Below are 21,236 nucleotides of genomic sequence, written 5' to 3' on the forward strand. Positions count from 1 at the left end.
TTCTGGGCCGGCTGTCCTAATGTCTGGAATGAGAAACAAGAAAAAAAAAATCAGAAATTTAATTTACAACATGATACATGTATAGCAAACATGACAAAATTGTTTTAGCTGATATCTAATGCAAGGCATCTTAATAAGAGCATGGACAATTGTGAGCTTCGTTGTCGCAGTCTGCGAGGATGATCGAGGTGGGCATTTGTTCCCCCACAGGATAGCAGGTGGATGCAGAGCTGGGGATATGGGGTGTAGCTTGTCTGGTGGTCCTAGAAATTCTTCTTGAAGATTTATTTAAATGTCCTATTCATGCAGTCAAGCGAAAAGTTAGTTTCTTTACCATTTTCACCTCCAGCCGGCGTGCCATTATAAGTTACATATGGCACTGTATATGCAAGTATGGGTCATTGACGTATTACGATTGGACTTTTGTGTTAAATTCTCACTGGTTGGGTAGTCTTTACATAAGTTAAATGCTATCAGATCTGGCAGAGGTTTTTATTTATTTTATTTATTTATTATTTTATTATTATTTATTATTATTATTATTATTATTATTATTAATTCATTCATTTATTATTATTATTATTATTATTATTTGTCAATTTATTTATTTATTATATCAAATCCCAACATCTAACGCTTAATTCACTACTTAGTGGAAACTGTCTGAATGGAATGTTAGTTATGGGCTTTACTTAATTTGTTTAAATACATGTTAGGAATCTTAACTTCTAAAATTCTTAATCTTAACTTAATTTGCAAGCGTGTCTGTCTCAGTTCATTCACGAGTCTTTTATGGCTGGGTTCATTCATGAATTGTTGAGAGGGCGGAACCATATCGAGTTTTAAAAACGCATTGGATGAGGGCGCTGCTCCTTCGCTATTGGCTCGATGGGGCGTCAATCAAATCGGAGGCCAAGTTTGTTTACCAGTGTTGTGTGAAGACACTGCGGCACACCAGCGACTAGTTTGGATGATAACAGCGCGGTCCATCGACGTATCAATATGTCGTGGATTAATGTCGTGATCTTTGCAGTGATTTACTTATGGATTTGCGGACGGGCTTGAAGGGTGAGTTCTTATGAATCTTCTAATCACGCAAGTCTTGTTTTTAAAAGATTGTTTTTAAATAGGTTTAGTCTTTGATGGAGATTAGTTGTTTCCGCGATGCTTCCCCTTAAAAGCGTACTATACGTTACCGAGGGTGCACCGCTAGGAAGCAGTGAGTCAGGCTTTGCGATGTTTTGGATCGTCGACGCCTAGAGAGTTTAGGTGGAGTTGTGGACTGCGTTTGCGTGAGGCAGTTTGAAGTGGAGATGGAAGAGCTGGTGGGCAGCACCGGCGTTTTTGCGGGAATTCAGGCTCGATTTTGGCGAGGCTGCGGCTGAATTCCCAGGGAGAGTGGAGCTCTGGCTGGAGTTGTTGTTTGTTGTTGTTGTTGTTGTTGTTGTTTGTTGTTGTTGTTGTTGTTGTGTGTTTTTCCGTATCGATAGGTTAAATGGTGCGCTGCTGGAGCGTTTTATAGCGGAAAGCGAGCTTCAAGACGAAGATAACTGGAGTGGAAAACTCAGGTTATTTATAATGCTTCCGTAATCATCTAATAGGGCTGATTACGGAGCTAACAAGGAGCCAGCCGTGTTGATTATAAGCACGTGATCCTCTCGAAATTAGTTTATGAATAAACCACACTTTGATGGCATACTTTGTGCAATGTTGCATAGTTATTTACCCTGTTAGTATTGGTCTACTATTTTTTGTAATTGTTGTCATTAAAGACATATTGCTTATTTTCAGAACTGCACTAATTATTTAATAACACACAAAACATTAGATGATATCTAAAAAAATTATTTTTAATATAAGCACATTCTGCAGTACTAACAGCACTTTACAGTAGATGACCGTGTGCAGTAATGGGACATAAAAGAACAGCAAAAAGAAAGTAAATTAAATATAAATCAAATATAGAGTTTGTTGAATACCGAGGTAAAACAATAAAGTGCAGTTTTTAGAGATATACATTGTGGTTGAATAACTATAAAAGAAATATATAAAAAATGTATATATACATTTTTAAGTATTATATATATATATATATATATATATATATATATATATATATATAAAGCTTATGTTGCATAATGAGGTACAACATCAAAGTGCAGTTTTGGGTGATATACATTGTGGTAAAAAAAACTATTACAAAATGTTTATTTAAAAAAAAATAATAATACAAAATAAATAAATTATATATATATATATATATATATATATATATATATATATATATATATATATATATTTAAAGAAAAAAACAACATAAAAGAACAAAAATAAGAAAGCAAATCAAAAATAAAGTGTGTTGCATACTGTGGTACAACAAAAAAGTGCAGTTTTTGGTGCCATACATTGTCCTTGAATGACGGTTACCAAGAATTTATTTAAACACACACACACTGTCACGTTCGGTGAGGGGAAAAAGGAGCGAGGACTCAGGTGCAGCAAATAATGGGTGTTTATTAAGAATAAAATAAAAACAAAAAGGCAAAACAAACAACCCCGAGGGGGAAAACTCTAATAAAACAAATAAACGAACAAACAAACTTGACTGGACTGGCAGGACAAGACAGGGCTGGACACAACAAGACAGGAAACAATCGACGACAAACTGGCAAAGGACTGAAAACATGAGGGGGATTATAAAGCAAAAAGTAAATTGACACACAGGTGAACATGACAAACTAATAATGAGTAAACAAGGAGGGTGGGACTAGACAATAGACGGGAGAGCGCATGACACAGAGAGACAATACAAGCCATGCGCTCACATAACACAACACTGAAGCACACGACAAAAGCACGTGACCACAATGTAAACACCGAGCCACGTGCTTTGACAAAAGACGCAAGACACGAGCACACGATGAATGAAAGCACTCACCGTGCGCTCACACACGCAGCGTGCATGCCTCATCCCAGCGCCGACCAAAACCGAAACCAACAAGACTGAGACGCTGGGAAAGAAACACCACGCTGCTGACAGACGAAAACACAAACACGAGTACAAGAGCGCACGCGTCTGAGTGACGCAGAGCGCGCGCGCGGCCGCATCAAGCAGGAGCGCTCACACTCTGCGTACACCAACGACGGCGCGCGCACACACAGAGACAGAAACAGGACCAGACATGGGTAGTGTCCGAGTTCTGCCACCAAAACAAGAATTTACAAGACCTGAGTGGCAGAACCCTGACACACACACACACACATATATATATATATATATATATATATATATATATATATATATATATATATATATATATATATATATATATATATAAACATAAAAAATAAAAGTAAAAAAGTGAAACTATTATCCAAAGTAAAAAAACAATACTGTAAATAAAAAAACACCCGAGTGTTTTTGAAGTTTTTTAAAGTTTCCGATAAACTTTTGACATGTTATCACACTCAGAGTACTGTGATAACTCAGCGTGCTGTTGATACGGGGGATGAGTTGCATTTTCAAGTTCTGGGTAGGGTGATGATGACTGGGTAGGGTGAGGATATGGCCGCTGTGGAGGAGTTGCAGGAGGAGGTGTAGGAACATGGCCACAAAAAGAAGAATGATGATAAGAGTTTGTAGGCACTATGGCATCAAAGAGTCTGTTCATTGTTTGCAGAAACATTGTGGTTTCTTGATGCTGCTGCAGTCTACGCTCCTCCATATTAGCTTGAGCCCTCATCCAATTATCCAGCATTTATCTCTCTTGCTGGTAACGCAGTTGTTCCCCCTTCATGAATTCGTCATGCCGTTTCTGCAGGTTTACAAAGGCAGCCATTATGTCGTTTGCCTTCACCTTTCTCTTCCTCTTCCTTTGTTCCCTGGAAGGTGTTGTGTTTAATGTCTCAACACCACTTTTTGAGGTGCTAGGTGAGTCCGAACTAGGGCATATAACTGCCAATTTACAAGAAAAGAAAACACAAATATAAACATTTTAATAATGTACAGTAAACAAACATGCCTTATGATCATTTACTTTTTTCCATTTGTAGTAAAACATGTTTGCTACCACACTATTGGTAAATTTGTGGAAACCATAGTTTTACTACAGTTACCTTTGTTTCTTAGTTATATATAAATAATAAAACATGCAATTTACATCTGGGACACGCATATGCTGAAGCAACGTTACTCACCACGCTGGGATCTCTCCGATCCTGTGTCCTCCGTCTCAGATGGCGTAGAGTCACCCATACTTTGTGGATGGGATTCCAACACATTCGGCTGGCTGGATGGTTTGCTGCCGATAATGTTGTCGACAGCGTCGTACCGTTTAAATTTGTCTTTTTCTTCAGCAGAGCTCCCAGATCTACTGAGGGCTTCACGCACTTTTAAGTACTGTGTCCATAGTTTTTTGATTTTGTCACATTGTTCGGTGGTTCTTTGGTAACCACGGCCGAAAAGATTATCCTTAATTTTCCAAAATATTTCGGAGTTCTTGTGAGTTTTGTCCAGCTGCTCTTGAATACTCTCGTCAGCCCAAACGTCCAACACTGCACCTCTTCTGTTGACCAAAAGGATCCTTTCCACGCCATGGTTGTTTTGGAATAGTAGTAGAAATTGCGTCACTTGTCCTTTTCCGGCTGCTTTTAGAGTTGAAGCGTCGCAGAAAGTGACGTAACATGACCTTTTCCTGTTTTGAAGCATCGCAGCAAATGACGTAGCGTCTTTAGTTTCGGGCTCTGCTTGCACTAACACTACAAGTGTACCGTGCCAAAGCGCAAGTGAACCGCTCTCAGGCCCACCTCTTCCAACCGGGCCAGGGCTGGCCAAGTGAACCATGCTTAAGCCCGATTCAGCGCACTCACACTTCTTAAACGATCGGGAAAACGGGCATGGGCACGGTACGGATAGCATAGTGTGAGTACGCCCTTACAGTTCATTGCTGTGGTGGTTGAGATTGTTGTTATGCTTGCTGCATGCAACTGTTTGCTGCATTTGTTATAAACACATTTCAGGAGGAGCATGCGCAGATGTAAATGAGCAATTCTACATGTCCCCTCCCACCTGAGGGTTGGCCCCCCCTAAAAATTTAGCCAAAATAATTGTCTAAATAGAAAGAAAACCGCATTCATCATTTAAAATGCATTTACAAACAGTTGAGTTCCCCCTCCCCTTTCTCAGAGTGGTTCGGTCCACTGAGTGCTTTCCCTCATCTCACCTACACACACACACACACACACACGTTCATAAATTAGTTGCGGCAAAAATGCTGATTAAGGATGTAATTGTCGATGAATCTGCCGTATTAGCGATTAAAATGACTTATCTAGTTAACGTTAGCTTGTTGCTAAGGCTAAAGCCGTTTGCCATGCATTGTTTTATTTGTGACGACTTGGTATAATGTTAACTTAACATTAACGACCACAAGTAGCACATTTTTTTTTGCAGTGTATTTGCTAAATGAGCACTGCTACACTGAGCACACTAACCCCATTGTATTTTCTGTATAATCAGTTTGTATTCTGTTTTAAGTGACTCAATTAATTTGAAAATAAAATGTTAAACTTTTTTAATTCTTTGCTTTTATTGTTGTGATTATTTTTATCATAGTTTTGCAAACTTTATGTAAAGCACTTTGAATTGTGTTTAAAATGTGCTACAGTATAAATAAACTTGCCTGGCAGTGTCATGTATTGGATAAAATGACAGAGAAAATTGACATAAGATCATTTTTCAGTGCAGCTAAACACCAAGTGCAAAAAGCTTACATATTAAGCAATTTGGCTTTCAGAATGAGTGCTTATGAAAATACTAATGTCACAATATCAATCTCTGGCAAAGGAGAAAGAAATGATTGAGGAACAGGCAGAGCAGGGTCAGTCAGATGTACAGTGTCAGGTAAGGGTGTTGTGCTTTATTGAAGGGATAATAACAATTCTTTTGGGGGGTGAACTATTTTTTTTAATGTTTTCTGAGTTGTGGCTGTTTAGCAGATTTCACCGGCTCACTGATTTACAATATGATTGGTTATTTTAACGTTTTTAAAGTTAGTTATTATGAATATGGAAAATGTCTTTTCCTGCATTTATTCTGCTTCAGGAGTCAGTTGACTGTAAACAACACAACAAACAATGCAATAAATAGTTTAAAGAAAAATTTGCTTCGTCATTGAACCTGAGAAAAACTTTAAGAATAATCATAATGACGTAGTCTCCATGCTATACCAATAATTATGATAAAACCATTTTTAACTGTGGGGACATATCTTTATTAGTACAATTTGGCTGTATTATTTATGTCCCCTTAAAAAAAATGCTCGAAAGAAATTTTATATTTATTGTTTATATTTATTGTTTTATATATTGTTAAATCAGATTTACGCCAATGGCTACCAGCACAAATCTCAGATTCAGTCATTCGTCCCCTTCTTCCCCAGGTTTCCCGAGCGAGGGGGAGCTTAAGCTTGAGCTCCACCTTTTTTGCACTTCTTCTACGAGTGATGTCACTGGGGGTAGGGTTAGGGGTGGGGTTGGTGTACATATTAAAATAGCTTACAGGAGGAGGAGCGACAGCTCATGCTCCCCCTCGCTGGAGCTCAGCTCTCCTCAAATGGCTCTGCAGCGAGCACCACTTGGGGTTTCCCCAGGCCCTGGCATCAGCTTTAGCATGAGGCCACCTCCGCTGATGTCACTCAGTCTAATGCCAGCAGCCCCTCCTCTCCTTTTTTTCCTCCTACCTGCAATCCAGGAGCCGTCAGAAGTGCGAGCATGTCTCCGCAAATGGCTCTGGCAAAAAGTTTAAAAGTCCAACTATCCACAGCCATTCTCTCACACTCCGTCTTCTTCTCTTTCAACAGCCACACTTCTACCGGTCTCATTCAATGCCCTCGCCCTGGATCCTGGAGACAAATAATGTTTTTTTTTTTTTTTTGCATTCCTATTTGCTGAAATAAAAAGGAAAACTCCATTGTGTTATCGAGACACCAGGGTTAGACCGACACCTCCACAAGCCATTTTGGCTGGTTGAAAATAATATTTAAATTGTTGTTTTCCAAAAAAAGGAGGTAAATGCCAAATGAGAGGGTAATCACTCATGCGCACAGGTGATGTGATGTGCGTGACTGTTAAAAAATGCGCGCTCCCGTTTACTTGCGCGAAGCAACCGTGCCTAGAGGGAGCGCAACTGGTGCGATTGGTTCCCTTTGAAATAGACTGGACAATGAGCGATGATCGTGCACCCACAGTCCTGCTGCTTTCAAGAGCTCAAGATGAAAAAAAAATACTCATATTCTTTTGTAAGCAGCATAAGTCGCTGCTTTGATTTTAATTATTCTTTGAACAGATTATTAACAGGCCTATATTAACTGTGTGCGCGTAATCATTCTTTCATTATTAAACACGGTATGTTTCACCTGCTTTCTTTTGCTTACAGTTATTTTTGTTAGTATGGTTTAATTATATTTGTTTACAATAACATTGCTTTAATGTGGGATTAACTCCCCGTTTATGTGTAGTTAACTGGTGATCTGGGACTTTTAGCCAGGACAGACTACTGTGCCTATTTTAGATATATGATAATAATTCTTTTTTAAATGTAATGTTTTTTTTTTTGTTTTGTTTTTTTAAGACAAGTTTTGTTGAATTAAAAAGTGCACCTATAAAGCTATAGTTTCCTTATTTGACACATTAAAAATTGTGGCAAAAAAAATTCTTATTTGGTCAAATGCCGGCAACAAATTAAACTCTTTATTTTGAGCCCTGAAAAGTCATGTGCAATAAAATCTGATTGCATTGTAAAAAACCCATTTGCTCATGCACACAGAGCAAGCTAATACACAATACACACAAAGAGTTAAATGAAGGAGAAGGCATGTGGACATAATACAACATCTAAATCAAGTAATTTTAGCATGTCAAAGTCAAATTTATGCATATAAAATATATTTTCACAACAAGAAAAATGTGGCTAGTGAAAACGGCGCATGGCTAGTAATGCTGAAAATCTACTAGCCACAGTGGCTTGTGATCAAAAAAGTTAATCTCAAGCCCTGATGACCATTAAACACGTCATAACAGTCTTGTGAAAAGGGTTTATTCTGTTCATGAATAAAGCTCTGCTGTTCTGTTTTTTTTTTATTATTAATTGTCCATTTCAAGTTATTTTAGTGACCACTGTGGGTTTTTCCTTTTTTTAATGGAATTTTCTCTTTCTATATACATTCTCTTAAATAAATAAACAACTCAATCAATAAATATGTGTTATATAAAAGGGTAAAATACACCACTTTATTGTGCATTCATAATTTATTTTATAAAGAGAAATTTCCCTGAACTGCGTGTGGATGCAGATGTTCTAGGAGAAGCTAGAGAGAGAGAGAGAGAGAGAGAGTTACAGACAACATCTGCCAGGAAACTGCAGATTCTTTAACAACCAGACAGGCGTTACTGCATGCGCAGACATACAACAAAATATTGAACAACACGTTACAACAATACAACTCCAGGATAACACAACTCAGTAAGAAAAAAATGAATAAATAAGTATAATAATAATATAAAATGAGGATAGATAACCCCTGCTGTTCTTTAAGGTGTGCTTTAAGGTGTGATTCTCAATGGTTGACAGAGGAGGTTCTGTTTAATTTCTCCTTTGACAGTACACAAAGCTCCTGACCTGTGTGTATTTAAAGAAGTGATTCTGAGGAAGGCCATAATGTTTCACAATTAATTGAAAAGACATCAATGAACCTTCTTCATACAAGTCTTTGATTTGAGCATCCAGTTTTTGAATCCAATATCGTTTCTACCAGGTATGAATACTGAATTACCCCAAATTGGTGAAAGACCCGACAATTTAATTCCTTCATCTAAGAATTTATGCGCTTCATATCATACAGATATGGTAATTCTTAGAAAAGGGTTTTAGTATATATATTTTTTAGAATTTTCATTGGGGAAGAATAAAGACATGTCTGAAATGGGAGTGATGTTTCATTATTTACCATATCAACCCATGCCGGGGATGTGCTTGTATTCTAGAAATAGTACATGGCTGTACAAAGTTGGGCTGCCCAATAATAAAGTTTAACATTTGGTACTCTCAGTCCTCCCCGGTCATATGGCAGATAAAGAAGGGACAAGCGTAATCTAGGTTGTTTATTATTCCATATAAGCATTGCAAGAGGTTCAACTGCAAATAAACCTCTTGCAATGAGGCAAGAGGCGTCCTTGGTGTTAAATTTTGAACTATATCTTGATACTAGTCAATTCATTATATTGGGCTTTAAGTATTAATATTTATTTGTGTTTCAGAGGATTATATATATTAAATAGTTGTTGCTCTATTTTTTTACAAATTCTTTAATTTGCTTTTCTAAATTTTCAACTTGAGTATAGTATGATTTGGTTTTATGCCTTGTAAAGCTTAGTATCTCCCCTCTTATATAGGCTTTAAAGGCCTCCCATTTCACAGAGGCACTTGTTTGGTCTGTATTCACTAGAAAATACTGATCTATTTAAGTGTCCATGAAATTTACAAAGTCAGAATCTTGAAGCCATCTTGCTTGAAATCTGAATCTAAAAGGGGAGAATGACAGGTTATTAATTTGGATTGTTAATGTAATTGGGGCATGGTCCGAAAGTATAATACTATCATAATAACATTTACCCACTTTTGAAATTAAGCTGTTAGAAAAAAAAAATAAAAAAATCTATTCTAGAATATGTTTTATAGGTACTGGAAAAGCATGAAAATTCTTTTTTTATAGGGTTAAGGTACCTCCAGATTTCGTTTAAATTTAAATCCGTATATATATATATATATATATATATATATATATATATATATATATATATATATATATATATATTTTTTTTTTTTTTTTTAATAACCTTTTTGGTTTGCGGATGTGCATTCCCTCTTCCTGAAGAGCGATCATACAGTAGATTTAATACACAGTTGAAGTCTTCTCCAATTATGTTGTTTCCATTGTATGATGATATGGTGTGAAATAAAATTTGATAAAAATTGGGATCATTATTATTAGAAGCATATAAACTTATTAGACTAATTTGTGTGGATAAAATTGTTCCATTAAGAATAAATGTATCTCCCTGAAGGATTTACATATTGTTCTTTTAATTGAAAAGGGATTAATTTATGAATGAGAATCATGACTACTCTTGCATAAGAGGTGAAAGAGGCATAGTGAACTTGTCCCGGCCATCTCTTAGTATCTTTGCTAATATCATCTTTTATCAGATGTGTTTCTTGTAAGAAAACAACACTTGATTTCATTTGCTTCAGTTTACCCAATACTTGTTTAAGTTTTACAAGATTATTCAACTCTCTTATATTCCAACTGTTAATTTTGATCTCTGAATTATTAGCCATTAATTACTTTGATTTGTCCTGCAATAATTGCCCCCATTGAACTGGAGGATGAAAAACAAACAAACAAACAAACAAACCATAACTGAAATGCATAGATCCCCCCAATAACCAACTTACAGTCATTAACAATGTTTGATCCATAATATGGAGCAAACTGTGCAACCCTATATTCACGATATATCCACTGGGCTCGCTGCCAAATATTTATCTGGTCTGGACCAGAGAACTAACTTTTTTAACTTCCACTCATAGTGGACAATGAAGAACCGTATAATTTCCAACCTTTTTTTTAATTATGGACATATTGAACTGCTTTATATTAAAGAGAAGGGAAAAAAAAAACTATTCAACTATTTAAACCAACACAAAGATCTGCTGCTATTATAATGCGATCTGACTCAATAGTTATACATCTTTAATCACCTCCTTGGGCATTACCCATGCATAAATGCATCACGGTCGTCATCCAATTCCTTGATCACAGCATTCTACCTGTAGCTTGCACTGATCGAATAAAGTCCTCTGCCTCAGTGACGGACTTAAAAATGTGGCGCAATCGGCGTGTGTGACTATCAGGCTGGCCAGATAGATCATGCCGTAACAAATTACCTTGTCTCTGAGCTGGGCTTTCACACCGTCAAGCTGTCACTGCTGCTGGCGTGTTTCAGTTGAAAGGTCCAGGAATAGGCTGACGCGTTTTCCATTATACTGTAGCTCTTTAAGCCTTCTAGCTGCTCTCAAAGATTTTTCTTTATTTTCGTAATTCAGGAACTTCATTACAAAAGATCACAAAGTTGTTGGGCAATTAGGGTGTATTTGTCCGATCCGGTGAACTCGTTCAATAACTGGTGCATGGTCGAAAGTGTTGGTTAAAATTTTTGGCAGCCAGTTTTCAAGAAAAGCGCATTTGTCCAAGCCTTCTTCTTTTTCAGGTAGGCCCACCAGCCGCAAGTTGATCCAGATCCTGTACTTTGTTGCGCAAGGATGTAGTTACTTCTTCCATTTTTTTTACTTTGTGTTGAAGAGCTATGACGTCTTCCTCGGTTTGCGAGATTCTCTCCTCGGTTTCCCTGATTCTTTTCGAATGAGCCACCAAATCGGATTGTATACTTTTTATGGCATCTAGCATTTCAGCAGATTGCTTAGAAAAGTCAGCTTTCAAAGAGTTAATTGCACTTAAAATGACTTTGTTTGTGGTCGTGTTAGCCACGCTCTGTACCTCATCTCCCTGTTGGCTAGTTTTCTTTCGGCTAACGTTATATCCTTAAAACTTAAGTTGGTGACTTTGATTGTTGTCCAGGCTTGGTTGCTTTCAGTGGCATTTTCTCTGTGTATGTTTTAATATTATCTCGAACAGTTACGTACAGGTTTGGGTCTATTTTAAGGATTTGTTCAGAAAATTGTGCGTCCTCTCAGCTGAGCGCCATAACTGGAAGTCCCAGAATAGTATGTTTAATTTCAAATGCAGCCAATGGCTGCGTCCAAAACCGTTTACAACTCAGTAGGTACTGCATTTGAATTTAAACGTACTACTCGGTCGGTAGAAAAGTATATTCTATACAGTATGAATGGGAAAAGTATGGATGGAATTCGGACGTACTACATCTGCCATTTTGACATAGTCACGTGACATACCTGCGTAATTTGCGCCGCTTCACTCCCATTCATTAATTCGCTCATGGTGCATCATGGGATAGCGCAGCATGCATTGGATGTGCACTCCAGAATCTCGCCGGAAGTAGTAAGTCATCCGGGTACTTCTCGCATACTGTTTTTCGAATTCTATGAATTCGGACATACTACTCGGCTCACATACTGATTTTAGCATACTATATAGTATAGAAGTATGCGGTTTCGGATGCAGCCAATGTCTTTGAAATTGGCGAGTGCAGCTCTCACAGGTATAGGCACTCTGCAATCAGAAGTATAAAAAGCTGTGTTGAGAAGGGGTTAAGGCTACTTGCTGAAGAGCCAACACATCTACTATTTAGCTGTGGATTCAGCTCATGTGATAAGGGGACATTGCGTTTTTGTGTTGCATTCGCAGGTGTTTGTGTGTGTGTGTGTTAATTACACAGACAATGTGCCCTGGTATTGGCTGAAGTGACCCAGGGCGTCTTTAGAAAAAGGAAAACGGGCGTGGGACAAGAAAGTTGGTTGGTGTGATGATATGGTGCGATTAAAAAAAAAAAAAACTATAGAGTTGCTAAGTGCTATTTTTGATTGTGTTACCCATTTTGGTGTATAAATTTTGACTTTTTTGTTGTTTATCCGTCTGTGTTTCCACACACCTTTTTATTTTGTTTTTGGTTTGTTTGTTGTTTTTGTAAATATTGTCTGCTGTATATACACAGTGAGAAGCAGAAGGGGTTGGATGGCACACTTTACTGTAAATATTTCTCCAGTTTTTTTACATATAGTCAGGGCGGTAGGAGTAGTTTTTGGTATTTTTATTTCTGTTATTTTGTTTGGTGTATTTAGTTTAATGTGGGTGTTTAGGTAATGCACTTTTTGTTTATTGTTTTTCTGTGGGTCATCTCCAAGCTATTTGGCTTCTCATTTTGGGTGTTTAAAAAAAAAAAAAAGAAAGAGAAACAGACCTGACTCCAACGGTTTATAAAAGTGAATTTATATGTCCAGTGTGTTCTTTTATGTTGCGTCCTTGACCAGCAAATGTCTAATGAGCTTCCTCTCAAGGAAGCCTTTTATACTCCTAAGAGCTGCACTCGCTAATTTCATAGGCATTCCTTGGCTTGTTTTCAAATAAATCAGAGTGATTCAATCCCCTGGTTGATCATTCCACATAACTGTTAGCGATCAACAAAAGCAGGACAAAACAAAACAAAAAAGTCCATATAATAAATATATTGTGAGTCATTAACTAGCAGCCATGCCCTCAGCTGAATATACCTGAACTCTATTGTCACTACGTTGATATTCCCAATCTTCTGCTTTGTTTTGTTTATTGTGTCTCATATCAGATAAGCCAAACATTTAGATAAGCCAAACATTTTTAATAACAATACCTTGGGTCTATTCCAGAAAGCAGAGTTAACTTACAATCTGCTTAACCCACACAGTAAAACTGACAGTGTTAATTGAGAGAAATTAGCACTATTTAGTGTTTATTCTTTTTCTAAAATGACATATTCCTATTTAAAAACAACAACATGTTAACCTCATGATTAATTGTTGATTCATGAAATACATTTTTAGCACCTATACATAAAGAATAGTTTAGTTTTTTTTCCCCCAACAACGTTCCCAACATTGTTTTTTCCAACATCAATAAATAGGAAATTAAATTGTTGTTAAAATGGATGATTATGAATGTACTATCATGTATAACTTTAACAAAATAATTGGGCTGTTTTGCACTGACAAGGGATGAGATTCTGGTTGGAGAGATTATTGTCTTGTTATGCAAAAGTGCTCAGTCTGGTTCTTGCTAAAAGCAATTAGATATGGCTGTTTTCCTTTTTGCCAAAGATGTTGTTTAAGGGTGGTACACTAGAGAGAGAGACAAGGAAACAATAAAAAATACAACATGCATTCACATAATAAAGTGAAGATAATTTTGTTGTCTTCTCCCTGCTAAACAAAGGAAAGTGAAATAGAAAATACCATCCCATCTATAGATTGAACAGAGAGGAAGGAGTTCCACCATCTTCCTAAATAGCTGCTCGATTATCCTGACTAATTTAAAGTTTACTTCAGAATATCTGTGGCTCATTGTGATACTTTGCCTGAGATACTGAAACCATATTTGTCTCATTTGTCTAGTTTGTCTAAGATACGAATACACTGACAGACATGCAAACAGACACACGCGCACACACACACACACACACACACACACACACCAAACTGCACCGACAGACTAGCATATAATGCATAAACCAAAGAATGAGATCATGCAGGTTTGTACTTAAAATAAATACATAAATAAAAATCCTCCTAACAGATCATGCTGCACAACTTTTAGTCCAAGGTCTTGTCATTTCAAGGCTAAACTACTGCAAGACTCTTTTACCTGGACTCCTGTCTTTGACCCTTAAGCCTTTACAGTTCCGGAAAGCTGGAGTTGACCTAGTCTTCAATGAGTCCATGTCTCTCTTCATCTCTGAGTTGGTTTCTGGTTGAGGCATGTATAAAATTCAAATCATTGATGCCTGCTTACAGAACAGCCACAGCCACTGGCACTGCAACCTCTTACCTCCATCTGCTCCTGAAAGTCTACTTCCCCTCCAGGAGTCTCCGGTCAGTGAATGAGCACCACCTTTTGGTACCAATCACAGAGAGGCTCTAAGTCACTTTCCAAAACATCTTCATTCAATTTTCCATGCTGGTGGAATGATCGTCCCATTCGTAAATTGATTGGTGATTCACTAGAATCATTCAAACGACAACTAGAAATCTGAACTTGTGTAAACGAAATCAGGACCCCTTATCTATAACCTCACCAAACTACAGGAAAAACTCCAAACAAAATGCAATTGTAAGTGTTCCTCACACAGATGAGTGGGCTTGACAAACCACTTGTAAAAAACACTCTCTGACACTTTAAACGATACTTGCAACAGTTTTGCACAAGAAATTACTTACAATCATTCCACATATATAAAAAAACCAATGGCTTGACAAACCAAAATAGGATGACTGAAAACTTCTTATTAAAAAATTCAGATAAAACTGTGGTCTTGCTTATTGGATCCAAAAACCTCACATGCAAAAAACCTAGAACACTGTCTAACTTTTGATGGATTCTCATTTCAGTCCTTATCTTGCAAAAAATTGGGGGTTATTTTTTATAGCAAGCTGTCATTTGAAGGCCAGATTTTAAGCATCTCAACAATCTTATCTTAGCAATGTTGCCAAACTTTGAGAAATGCAGAAAAGCTTATTCATGCTTTCATGACTTCTCAGACTATTTTAATGCATTACTAGGTGGTTGCCCTGTTGGCCTAATCAACAAACTTCAGTTGGTTCAAAATGCAGCTGCTAGAGTGTTTTGTAAAACAAAGAAATATGATCATATTACTCCAGTTATTTCATCATTGCATTGGCTCCCTATTAAATATTCTATACATTTTAATATGTTATTGACTACCTACAGAGGCGTCACGGTGGTGCAGTGGGTAGCACAATCGCCTCACAGCAAGGTGATTGGTTCCAGCCTTAGCTAGGTCAGTTGGCATTTCTGTGTGGAGTTTGCATGTTCTCCCCTTGTTCGTGTGCGAATGCATGAGTGTATGAGTGTTTTCCAGTGTTGGGTTGCGGCTGGAAGGCGATATGATTTATCCATCATAAAACATATGATGGATACGTTGGTGGTTCATTCCGCTGCAAAACATCGCTGTCACTGTTATAAGTTTTATTTATGAAAATAATTACTAAGCACTGTAGTGTATTTGGGTGTTCTGTGTGTCTGAGATAATGTCTTACAGAAATGTGCATATTTCATACAAGCTGATTGGTTAAATCTTGTCAAGTGACTCATGGTACTTTCACAGGATTCATTCAACTTGGTGCATCTGGTAGGCGCGAGCATGACAAGCCGCTTGTGCAATCAAGCCACACACCTCCATTGGAAACAATGATCTTGTGCTAACTCTAGACAAGGTGCAATATGTGAATGGCCCCTAAAAGCCTGCGGTTATTTGTGATCTTCATCCATTGATCTTGAACAGCCATGCTGGATTCCCCTGATTTGTTGACAAATGGGTTGAAAATGCATTCCTTGGCAGTTTGTGGGTCCTTCACTGGGTCTTTTCCTCTTAGCAAAGAAACTTTTTTTAAAGGGTCTGTTTCTACCTCATTTTGCCTCTTTGGGGTAAATTTGGGTGTTCAAGTGGTCGAGATGTAACAGAGAATATGGTCATTTTTAAAGTAAAAGACTTAACAAAATAAAAGGTCAGTCAAACTCTGATAATGAATAAAACGGAATTAATTCATGATTTTGTGTGCAGCCCAGTACCAGTTGAAACATGGACCAGTACCGGTCCTCAGCCCAGTAGTTGAGGACCACTGCTGTAAAGGATTGTTAGGCTGAATTAACTGTGGCAACCAGAGCCTGGAACATGTTCCAAAGGACATTATAATTTGAACGGCATCTACGCTTACATTAGTCTGTTTTTCTTTACCCCAAGGTCTCCATAATCCTGAGTCCATATCCTGAGGAGATGCTGTGGTAGTCATGGAGGAGTGGAGAGCCTGAGACTCCAGTGACCGATGAGTCTCCGCATTGATCCTGTGGGTCAGCCTGAACACCTGCTGATGACTTACACACCTGCAGCTTCTCCACAATGAATGTCCAGTGTTCTCCAGTCTGCAGTGCCTAGGCTGCAGGAAGTTTGGCCAGAAAAGAAATGGTTGTACTTAACGGAGCATTGTTTCTCTGAAGTTTTTTTGCTTTCACTTTTGTCAGTTGGTGAAGTTTGTTTCTCGCCACTGTTACCTGGCTTGCTTTTTTGGGACTTGTGGAGCTGTGCATCGGTGGATTTGTTCTTCAGTGTTTGGACTTTCAGCAGTGAAAATTAAATTGCACGGAACTAAAGTTAACTTCAACTCTGAAAACTTGACTGACAGTTTAATTGTACTGGAACTTTTACATCAGGGATGTCAAACTCAATTCCTAGAGGGCCAAAGCCCTGCACAGTTTAGTTCCAACCCTGCTTCAACACACTTACTGGTAGGTTTCAAACAAGCCTGAAGGATTTTATTAGTTTGATCAAGTGTGTTCAATTAGGGTTGGAAGTAAACTGTGCAGGGCTGCGGCCCTCTAGGAATTGAGTTTGACATCCCTGTTCTACATTGTAAAAGTACTATACAAATTAAAGATAAATTGAATGTAGACATTATGTCACGATCGAAAACAAAAAGGATCCAAAAGTGAGTGAAGTGATGTTCATTATAAGTAAAACAGTGTACAAAAAGGCTGAAAGCCGAAGACAAAAAAAAAATTTGCAGTAAGTCCAAAAGCAAAGAGTTCCTACTAGGCCAAACAGTCTCATCACCCAACAAACAGACTGCAGAGGAACCCTGGGAGACAGACAGACAGGATTAAGAACAACAGTGGACTGATAATCAGCAGTAACCACCGACTAAATATATAGCCAGCAAAACAGAAATCAGCTGGAGAATGCTGATTAAGTCAGCTGATTTGAGAGCATGTTGCCAGTGCAAAAGGTAAACAAACACTCATGGCATAACACCCAGACCCATAAACCGTGACACATTATTTTGACATAGTAACCTCGGTTAATCACATTACTTCCCACATAGCAAAATTTCTCTGGCCCAGCTCTGGCCCACACAATCAGGTTTTGCTTGGCCCACATGCCGCAGTGAATTACGGTACATGACTGGACCACATCTGGCTTCCAGACAAGGGCCAAACACGGACCATATCTGGGCCAAGTCTCAGCCAAGTTAATAACTCATAACTGGGCCTGAACTGGGCCAGATAGGTTGGTGTGTCACGATTGCAATGAAATTGATAAACCCATGGAGTGATGCTCTTTAGGCACACTATGGGCACGCTTTTTCTCAAAGTGACCTGATTAGTAGAATTTTTTTCTTTACTCAAAAATGATTTTAGTGTATTTTAAATGTGGGTCAAGACTGGCCAAACTCAAATGGCCCACTTATCAAATTTTTAAATCTGGGCCAAATACTACGTTTTTCATCTGGCCCAAATCTTGTGTGCCGCCTTAAAGACGGTGCCACCTCTGCCAAACCCGGGCCATGTTTGGCCCACATGCTGTATGCCAGTGCCGGATGAATGCCTGCTGTGCCAGCTTTATGCCAAATCTGGGCCAGAATTCTTTGCTTTTAGGGTTTTATTATTAAGTTAGAAACATGCTTTATTTCAGTAAAACTGCTTTGAAAATATATGTATCATGAAAAGCACTACACAAATAATGTTGATTTACCTCTATTGAAACAACAACAACAACAAAAAAGCAACCTGCAAGGCAACTTGGCAAAATACCAAACGATCCAAACAAACCCAACAACTTATTACAAAAGTTGACATTTGCAACTTAAGATTTGGGATGAAAGAGTGCAGTGGTACAGTGAATAACATAAATAAACGCCCACGCTAATATTTCTCTCCCATTTGTTTTGGAACATTGCAAACCAGTGATTCATCTGATTTCCTCGCCATAGTCTGTTTAAACCATCTAAGAGATTTTCAACAACGTTTTGAAGACATTTGATAACATCTGTGCTGTTATGTTGTTTTATTTGCTGAAAGGAAATCTTTTTTAGACAACTATTTTGAACATTAAAAATATCAACATGAGGGTTATAGGTTGACATTTTATTGTGTTTACGTCCAGTGCAGGACATTCTAGACATTCTAGGCAAACACCTACATAAACCATGGAAGGTGCCAGAAATTTTTGGATTATCCGCATAAATCAGAATAATAAAAAAACATTAAAAATGTCAAAGAGCAAATGAAAATGTTAATGTTGTCACACTTTGTTTCTATTGTGCTGACAGAATTGGTAAAAGCAACTTAATGGCGTATAAACAAAAATGTTTACATCCTACATTTATGATTGATATTGTTTTTTTATTATAGCAGCTGGTGAAATTTAAAATGTGTGATTGTGGAAACAAGATTTAAATATTGTGGGAGCAGTTGGGCCAGGAAGAAAACTGTGCTCAGTGGAGAGCTAAAAAATAGGTTAATAAATAGAGGGAGTCGCCAAAGGTCGCAGGTTTGATTCAGAGTACAGGAAATTAAGTTTGTGAAAAGACTGAACAGTACTCTTGCAAATACCCTCACTACTTATGCATTATGTGTGTGTACACTGAATGGGTCAGATGCTAAGGACCAATATTGCCAATAAGGGTAAAACAATACTTGATAATATTCACTTCACATTGTTTGGATTGCTGTGTATAACTTGCTATGTATAATAAGTCCATTTACACAGTTTCTTGCCAGGTAAGTACTTACACACAAATACTTAACACAATAAACATGCTTGTGCAGGGTCTATACTGGCTTTTTGCGGGCACTGCAGGCTTTGACAAGCCAACAACATATCCAAACAGGTCCGGTGTGGGCTAGCCCTGATATGGACCAAAGCTGTGGGCTCTATGTGAGTAATGGATAAAAGCGTCTGCTAAATGACTAAAGGTAAATGAATAGCTTTCACTAGCAGACAGCCTTTATTAATTCCATGAAGGACTGGTGTGGACACATGCACACAAAAAATGTGAACAAAACTTTAATAATCAAAAAAATATATTTATAATGATTGATAAAAAGTAAAAGTCTGCTACTCTCACATTAAATGCTAGTATGCATTATGCATCTGAGGAGTCAAGGTAGATGTGGATGTCTGAAGAGTCAGTGCAGATGAGGAAGTCTGAGGAGTCAGTGCAGATGTTTTTTACCTGCTAAGACATTGAAGAAGACAGATATCAAATTGTGCTGGTGCATATGATATTCCATACCTTTCTTGATTTACCCTTGTTAACATTAAATTTACTTTTTAACTCTTTTATGACAGTTGCTTTAAAGATGTATATCAAAAGTTAACTTCCTGTTGACCAAAACAGAGCCAATATTAAAGTAATAATGGTTTTCATTATCATCCTAAACATATGAATTAAGATAGTCCTCACTAACTTACGCTTGGAAAACATGAGCCCAATTTTCAAAACCTTTTTATATCATATAAATGTTTGAATAGTTTTGTGTAACGTTATCTATTAGATCAAAACAACACTTTTACATAGCCTTAAGGCAGGGGTGTCCAAACTCGGTCCTGGAGGGCCGGTGTCCTGCATATTTTAGTTCCAACACCAATTAAGCACCTGAACCAGCTAACCATGGTCTTTCTTGATATAAAAGAAACCCACAAGGTGTCTTGAAGGAAGTTGGAGCTAAACTATGCAGGTCACAGGTCCTCTAGGACCAAGGTTGGACACCCCTGCCTTAAGGTAACACTTTTTAATAAGGTTGTATCAGTTAATGTCAGATAATGCATTGGTTAACACAAATAAACAATGAACAAACACATCTGTGAAGCATGACTTAATCTTTGTTACTGTTAACTTTACATAAAGGGATGTGACATTGAAACTGAAACACTAGCCTCTACTTTAGCACCTCATTCATTACAAATTCTTGTTACTGCCACATACATTACTGAGGATATTGTACATTACTGGTGTTTATTGTCTTGTTTTTGTTTTTGGACTGTTTCCTCATTTATGATTCCTGTTGTTGTCTTGACCCTTTGTCTGTTGTCTGGAGTTCACTTTATGGACTACTTATGTTTTGACCCCTGCCTATCTGACCATCCTTCTTTATAATAAAGCTGCGTTTGGAACTCCACCTCTGTTGTATGCTCTCATGCATTAGAGCGTCCACTTGAAGCATTTGTCTCACAGAAATCATAATTGAATTAGCAAGCACAATGGAACAGGCGAGTAAATCTGTCCAGTCACTTTTGCGACTGATTCTGCATCTGAGGCATCATGTCTGCAGCTAGATTCCGCTGCAGTGTTGGCCCATTATTGTTGGGCTTGGATGGACAGCCCTCACCTAATCACAGGAGGACCTCACTGTATGCATAATAGTCCTGCTTTTTTTACTCATAAGCCAGTGTGAGCCAGAACTTTCATGTTTTCATATTTTGTATCATCTTCAAAAATATAATAAAAAAATCAGCTGCTGGTGCAGCATCTGTAGACAGAGCGGGGATGTGAGTGCTCATTTGCATGGTCTCACACTCACTGGCTATTAATATAATGTATATAGCACCCATGGTAGCCTGAAGCATTAGTTGATGAATTTGTAAATTTTTTTACA

The 21,236-nt window shown here is 37.8% G+C and overlaps 1 long non-coding RNA gene across 4 annotated transcripts; it reads left to right on the plus strand.

The window, feature by feature from the left end:
• The first annotated feature begins 963 nt into the window (after positions 1-963).
• Positions 964-20,759, plus strand: LOC147832896 (uncharacterized). Of its 4 annotated transcripts, XR_015515508.1 has the most exons (4): positions 964-1,068; positions 16,546-17,016; positions 17,182-18,117; positions 20,342-20,759. It is a non-coding gene; the product is annotated as an uncharacterized LOC147832896 (long non-coding RNA). The 4 variants fall into 4 exon arrangements; XR_015515507.1 differs by lacking the exon at positions 20,342-20,759 and having other exon boundaries at positions 16,546-16,991; positions 17,182-19,410; XR_015515509.1 differs by lacking the exon at positions 20,342-20,759 and having other exon boundaries at positions 16,546-16,983; positions 17,190-19,117.
• The last annotated feature ends 477 nt before the right edge of the window (positions 20,760-21,236 follow it).

Source organism: Danio rerio, chromosome 18, assembly GCF_052040795.2.
Source record: "Danio rerio strain M-AB ecotype USA chromosome 18, GRCz13ab, whole genome shotgun sequence".
Lineage (NCBI taxonomy): Eukaryota > Metazoa > Chordata > Actinopteri > Cypriniformes > Danionidae > Danio > Danio rerio.